Here is a 7,172-nt window from a genome sequence, read left to right on the forward strand (position 1 = left end):
CTTAAGAACTCTGAAGAACAATACCTAATCTAAGCAACAAGATGAACCGTCAGTTGTCCAAACTCGAACAATCCCCGGCAAAGATGCGAAAAACTTGGTGCACGAAATTGTGATCATCAATGGTGCCATCAACATGGTACACTCAATTGCAATCTCAACTCTTTATCACAACTTCGCACAACTAACCAGCAAGTACACTAGGTCGTCCAAGTAATAAACCTTACGCGAGTAAGGGTCGATCCCACGGAGATTGTTGGTATGAAGCAAGCTATGGTCATCTTGTAAATCTCAGTCAGGCGGATTCAAATGTTTATGGAGGATTGATAACAAAAAGATGAATAAAACATAAAATAAAGATAGAGATACTTATGTAATTCATTGGTGAGAATTTCAGATAAGCGTGTGGAGATGCTTTGTCCCTTCCATCTCTCTGCTTTCCTACTGTCTTCATCCAATCCTTCTTACTCCTTTCCATGGCAAGTTGTATGTTGGGCATCACCGTTGTCAATGGCTACAGTCTCGTCCTCTCAGTGAAAATGTTCAACGCGCTCTGTCACAGCACGACAATTCATCTATTGGTTCTCGATCATGTCGGAATAGAATCCAGTGATTCTTTTACGTCTGTCACTAACGCCCCACAATCTCGAGTTTGAAGCTCGTCACAGTCATTCAATCCTTGAATCCTACTCAGAATACCTCAGACAAGGTTTAGACCTTCCGGATTCTCAAGAATGGCCGCCAATGGATTCTAGCTTATACCACGAAGATTCTGATTAAGGAATCCAAGAGATATCCACTCAATCTAAGGTAGAACGGAGGTGGTTGTCAGGCACATGTTCATAGGTGAGAATGATGATGAGTGTCACGGATCATCACATTCATCAAGTTGAGGATCAAGTGAATTGAATAGAAGAACAATAGTAATTGCATTAATACTCGAGGTACAGTAGAGCTCCACACCTTAATCTATGGTGTGTAGAAACTCCACCGTTGAAAATACATAAGAACAAGGTCTAGGCATGGCCATGAGGCCAGCCCCATGATCTAAGATAACATAAGACTACTCGAAGATAGCTACCTCTATGAAAATATAATAGTAAAAGGTCCTATTTATAGAGAACTAGTAGCTTAGGATTTACAAAAATGAGTAAATGACGTAAAAATCCACTTCCGGGCCCACTTGGTGTGTGCTTGGGCTGAGCATTGAAGTTTTCATATGTAGAGACTTTTCTTGGAGTTAAACGCTAGCTTTTGTGCCAGTTTGGGCGTTTAACTCCCACTTCTGTGCCAGTTCCGGCGTTAAACGCCGGACAGTCTTGAGCTGATTTGGAACGCCGGTTTGGGCAATCAAATCTCGAGCAAAGTATGGACTATTATATGTTGCTAGAAAGCCCAGGATGTCTGCTTTCCAACGCAATTGAGAGCGCTCCAATTGGACTTCTGTAGCTCCAGAAAATCCACTTCGAGTGCAGGGAGGTCAGAATCCAACAGCATCTGCAGCACTTTTTCAGCCTCTGAATCAGATTTTTGCTCAGGTCACTCAATTTCAGCCAAAAAATACCTGAAATCACAGAAAAACACACAAACTCATAGTAAAGTCCAAAAAAGTGAATTTTAAATAAAAACTAATAAAAATATAATAAAAATTAACTAAAACATACTAAAAACATACTAAAAACAATGCCAAAAAGCGTATAAGTTATCCGCTCATCAGATGGCCACCAAGAAAGGCAAAGAGAAAGCTACCCCCAAATCCACAGCAAGGAAAGGAACAAAAAGAGCATTAGTGGCAGAGCCTTCTTCAACTGCAGTCAAGCCCTCAACAAAAAGAAATAAAAGGATTATAAAGGTTGATGAAAAGGAGAGAGCCTTCCCAGCAAAGGACGCTGCACGATTTCCAAATCGCTACTGTGAGTAGATGTTTTCTATTCTGGCAGCTCGGGATCACAACAATGAACACCTTCTTATCCTTCCGCCTCGTATTGCCAAATTTGTTGAGCTGCAAATTGCACAAAGACATTGGGGATTCCTACAGAGACAGCCACGACAGGTCAATTTTTCTTGAGTAGTTAAGTTCTACTCCAACTTCCACCTGCCGACCATGCAGTCTGTTTATATACGTCAGAAGCAAGTCCCCACTACAGAAGAAGCCATTCAGCGAGCCTTAGATCTTCCCCCTGCTCCGGAAGGATTGGACGCTTTTCAAGAAGCCGCACTCAAGCGCCAGGCGTACAACTTTGACTGGGACGCTGTTCTCAGAGTTATCGCTCAACCTGGCAGCAAATGGATCTTCGGATACCATCGTTCCCACCCCAAGGGAATTTCGGCTTCCGCACTTACCTTAGAGGCTCACATATGGGCACATATTATGTCCCATTACGTCTTTCCGAGAACTCATGAGTCCTCCTTCACCGCAGACATGGCCGTTCTACTATGGTGCTTGCTCATAGACCAGCCTCTAAATTTACCGAGACATATCCGGAATGCTATGGGACACATGAAAATCGTGGGAAACCTACCTTTCCCTGCCTTAGTCTCTGATCTCATCTCAGCAGCTGGAGTCTCCTACAAAGCTGGAGACACCAAAGCCATACTTCTACGGGATGATCAGTACATCCCTAACGGGAGATATCTCAGGCCACCACTTGCCACTACCAGCCAGTCCACAGAGGATGCTGCAGTTCATCCACCATCTACTAGTCAGCTGCTGCATCAAATACTGAAGCGGTTGGACCAACAAGACAGGAAAGCGAAGCTCTGAGAGCACCGCAACCACCCTCATTTCAATTACCTTAAGGAGCTACTCACAGGAAACCACAAACCTGACGAGGGCCCAGGCACTCTGGACTCCACTTCCTTAACCAGCACAGGGAGCCATGACGGTCCCGACTGTGGAGATACTGCCACCAGCCCACCATTGTTCCTGACAGATGGCACCGAGGACAGTGCAAAGCCTTAAGTGTGGGGAGGTTGGTCAGTACCTGACTTCCGGAGGTAATTCTTTTCCCCCTAACACCAATTTCTTCTTCTTTAGAATAGGATAAATTGCATATTAGTAGGTTAACTGCATGCATGTTCTACCTGATTGAAAAGACAATAAGTTTCTTTTAAGACAATATATTTTTCAAAATTTCACTAATTTAAATCAAAATATTTATATTAAATTTGTTTGAAGTTAAAATTAGAACAAAATTTTTGAGCTAAAAAAGAACACACAACCCGTGAGACCTTGAGCCTAAATACATGGTTACACTATTTAACCATAAACATTTTTTTCTTGTGTGTTTACTTCTCTATGATTGTAATCTGAATTTTGTTTTATCCTATATGTCCAAAATTAATGTGTTATGTGCATGCATATGATTGAGGCCATTGTTTCTTTAACTCACATATCCCAAATAAGCCAACCCTTTTTAACTACCTTTGTTAACCACTTTGAGCTGTTTTTAATCCCATTTGTTCCATATTGTACCACATTACTAGCCTTAAGCGAAAAATAATTGAAAATCCTAATTGAATCTTTGGTTAGCTTAAGATAGAATTTGTGTGTTAATTGAGTATGGGAAAATTGTGGGAATAAACGGTAATAGAAAATATATCATAATAGAATTAAGGGAATTTTGGGTACCTATTCATGTGAAACCATAAAAGGAAATTACAAATCTATGTGCATTGGTAAGCTATACAAAAAAAAGAGAAAAAAATAAAAAAAATAAAATATATTTTCTTTACTTTAGTGAATAAGGGGACAAAATCACCCCAATGATAAGTCAGGATTTAATAATCAATGCACATATGATAAAATTAAAATAAAGGTTGATACATGAATATGGAATGTGAAAAGGAAATCCTGGGTAGCTAAGATGGATGTTGAAATTATATAAAGTATATGTATGTTAGGTAGGAGCTTAGGTTAATTAAAGATTCAATATATAAGCTCACTTAGCCATATGTGTATCCTCACCTTTACCTTAACCCCATTACAACCATGAAAAGACCTCATGATGTTTGCATTGGCATTTTGAAAGCATGATTAAAGAAGGATAGAGTGATTACCCCATATGCTAGAGATGATTAAAGTGCACATGCACCAACAGTAAGGGTTCAATGCTCAGTCCTGTATCCCCTGCTTTCACAAGTTATCTTCTTACAAATTTATCTGCTTTTACAATATGATTTGAATTAGTGAAATCTGCCCCATATTTTGTCTTAGAGAACTTATCTATTTTTAACCATGTAGACCAACTCATATAGTTGCATTCATATGCATATAGGTTGCATTGCATTGCATGAGTTTTGCATGTTCCTGTTCATTCATATTTCTCTTTTTCAACTTAGCATGAGAACATGCTAATATTTAAGTGTGGGGAGGTTGATAAACTACTATTTTATGATTCATATTGTGTTTAATTGTGTGGTTTTATCAAGTCTTTGCACACTTATTCATATGATTTGCGAGTAATTACAATTCCTTCCTAAAAATACTCTATGATTGAAAACATACTTCTTTGGCTTTTATTTTCTTTTATTTTCAGGAATTACAGGACAGGAATGGCTTAAAGGATGGAAAGAAAGCATGCAAAAATGGAAGGAACACAAAGAATTGAGGAGATAACCAGCGAGAAGTCACGTGGTCGCATGGCTGACGCGACCGCGCGAAAAGGAAGAAATCACAGTGACGCGCTCGTGTGCCTGACGCAACCGCGCAGATTGGAAGCCGCATGAACGACGCGAATGCGTAGACGACGTGCACGCGTGGTACGAGAAACGCTGAGTGACGCGAACGCGTGGATGACGTGGCCGTGTGACGTGCGTGATCTGCAGAATTTCAGAAGTCACTGGTAGAGTTTCTGGGCCAGATTTTAACCCAGTTTTTGGCCCAGAAACACAGATTAGAGCCAGGGAACATGCAGAGACTGGGAACAACATTCATTCCGCATAATTTTTAGTTTTTAGATATGAATTTACTCCTCCCCTAGGTTTAATCACTTGAACATTCATAATTAGGATTTTGAAGGTTTTGGCTTTAGCATTTGAGAAGAGTCTACCTCTGGTACTAGTCATTATATTCTGTTATTTACTTTTCATTTATTCTTCCAGAGTTGACATTTGGTTATTTTCACAAGTTATTAATATAGACTATTTTTATTTTCAATTAATCCCTTTCATTATTATTTATTATGTCTTCTTTTATTTTCCCCATTGATTCTATGAAGTTTATAATTATGATGAGTGAGTAGTTCCATAACTTGATTGGGAGATGATTGAAAGGAAACCTTGAGTTGAATCACTCAAGAGAGAAATTATAATTGGGTTTATTGTTGGATCACCCTCTAATCATTGACACTAGTCCTTTCCAAGGGAGAGGATTAGGACTTGTGACTAGAAATAGCTTTCCAACTTGCTTGACTTTCCTTTACCTAGGAAGGGATAACTAAGCAGAGCAACTTCCAATTATTAATTAATCTTGAGAGTACTTCAACAAGAATAGGGCTTCCAACTAATCTACTCCCAGTCAAGGCTAAATTAGTTTCCTGTTTATCAACTCAACCATTTTTGAAAACACCTGATTGATAAAATAGCACATCTTTCTGCAACTCGTTGGGAGACGACCTGGGATTCATACTCCCAGTATTTTAATTTCAATATTGAGACAACCCTTCTAAATTGATAAGCGGATTTTCGGCTGGTTAAGGACTGTACTTGCAACGTATTTCTATTAATAATTTCTTAACTCGCCAATTTCTCCCACGTCAAGTAGATACTGAAGTCTACAGGCTCATGCTTTTCCCTTTTGCTGTGAGAGACAGGGCTAGAACATGGTTGGACTCACAACCTAAAGATAGCCTGGACTCCTGGGATAAGGTGGTCGTGGCCTTCTTGGCCAAGTTCTTTCCTCCTCAAAAGCTGAGCAAGCTTAGAGTGGATGTTCAAACCTTCAAACAAAAAGATGGTGAATCCCTCTACGAAGCTTGGGAAAGATACAAGCAGATGACCAAAAGGTGTCCTTTTGACATGCTTTATAAATGGACCATTTTGGATATATTCTATTATGGTCTATCTGAAATCTCTAAGATGTCACTAGACCATTCTGCAGGTGGATCCATTCACCTAAAAAAAATGCCTGCAGAAGCTCAAGAACTCATTGACATGGTTGCAAATAACTAATTCATGTATACTTCTGAGAGGAATTCCACGAGTAACGGGACACCTCAAAGGAAGGGAGTTCTTGAAATTGATGCTCTGAATGCCATATTGGCTCAGAACAAAATGTTGACTCAGCAAGTCAACATGATTTCTGATGAGCGGATAATTTGTACGCTTTTTGGCATTGTTTTTAGTATGTTTTTAGTATGTTCTAGTTAGTTTTTAGTTAAAATTCACTTTTCTGGACTTTACTATGAGTTTGTGTGTTTTTCTGTGATTTCAGGTATTTTCTGGCTGAAATTGAGGGACCTGAGCAAAAATCTGATTCAGAGGCTAAAAAGGACTGCAGATGCTGTTGGATTCTGAACTCCCTGCACTCGAAGTGAATTTTCTGGAGCTACAGAAGCCCAATTGGCGCGCTCTCAATGGCGTTGGAAAGTAGACATCCTGGGCTTTCCAGAAATATATAATAGTCCATACTTTGTCTGAGATTTGATGGCCCAAACCGGTGTTCCAAATCAGCTCAAAACTGCCCGGCGTTAAACGCCGGAACTGGCACAAGAACGGGAGTTAAACGCCCAAACTGGCACAAAAGCTGGCGTTTAACTCCAAGAAGAGTCTCTACACGAAAATGCTTCAATGCTCAGCCCAAGCACACACCAAGTGGGCCCGGAAGTGGATTTTTATGTCATTTACTCATCTTTGTAAACCTTAGGCTACTAGTTCTATATAAATAGGGTCTTTTACTATTGTATTAGATCTGGAGATCTTTGAATCTTTTGATCACGTTTTGGGGGCTGGCCTCTCGGCCATGCCTAGACCTTGTTCTTATGTATTTTCAACGGTGGAGTTTCTACACACCATAGATTAAGGTGTGGAGCTCTGCTGTACCTCGAGTATTAATGCAATTACTATTGTTCTTCTATTCAATTCTTCTTATTCTTGTTCTAAGATATTCATTTGCACCCAAGAACATGATGAATGTGATGATTATGTGACGCTCATCATCATTCTCACTTATGAAT

General features: G+C 39.8%; 1 non-coding gene across 1 annotated transcript; it reads right to left on the bottom strand.

Annotated features, from left to right (window-relative positions):
- Positions 1–5,913: 5,913 nt before the first annotated feature.
- On the bottom strand, positions 5,914–6,021 carry LOC127739885 (small nucleolar RNA R71). The gene has a single exon (XR_008000627.1). It is a non-coding gene; the product is annotated as a small nucleolar RNA R71 (small nucleolar RNA).
- Positions 6,022–7,172: the final 1,151 nt, after the last annotated feature.

Source organism: Arachis duranensis, chromosome 6 (assembly GCF_000817695.3).
Source record: "Arachis duranensis cultivar V14167 chromosome 6, aradu.V14167.gnm2.J7QH, whole genome shotgun sequence".
Classification (NCBI taxonomy): Eukaryota; Viridiplantae; Streptophyta; class Magnoliopsida; order Fabales; family Fabaceae; genus Arachis; species Arachis duranensis.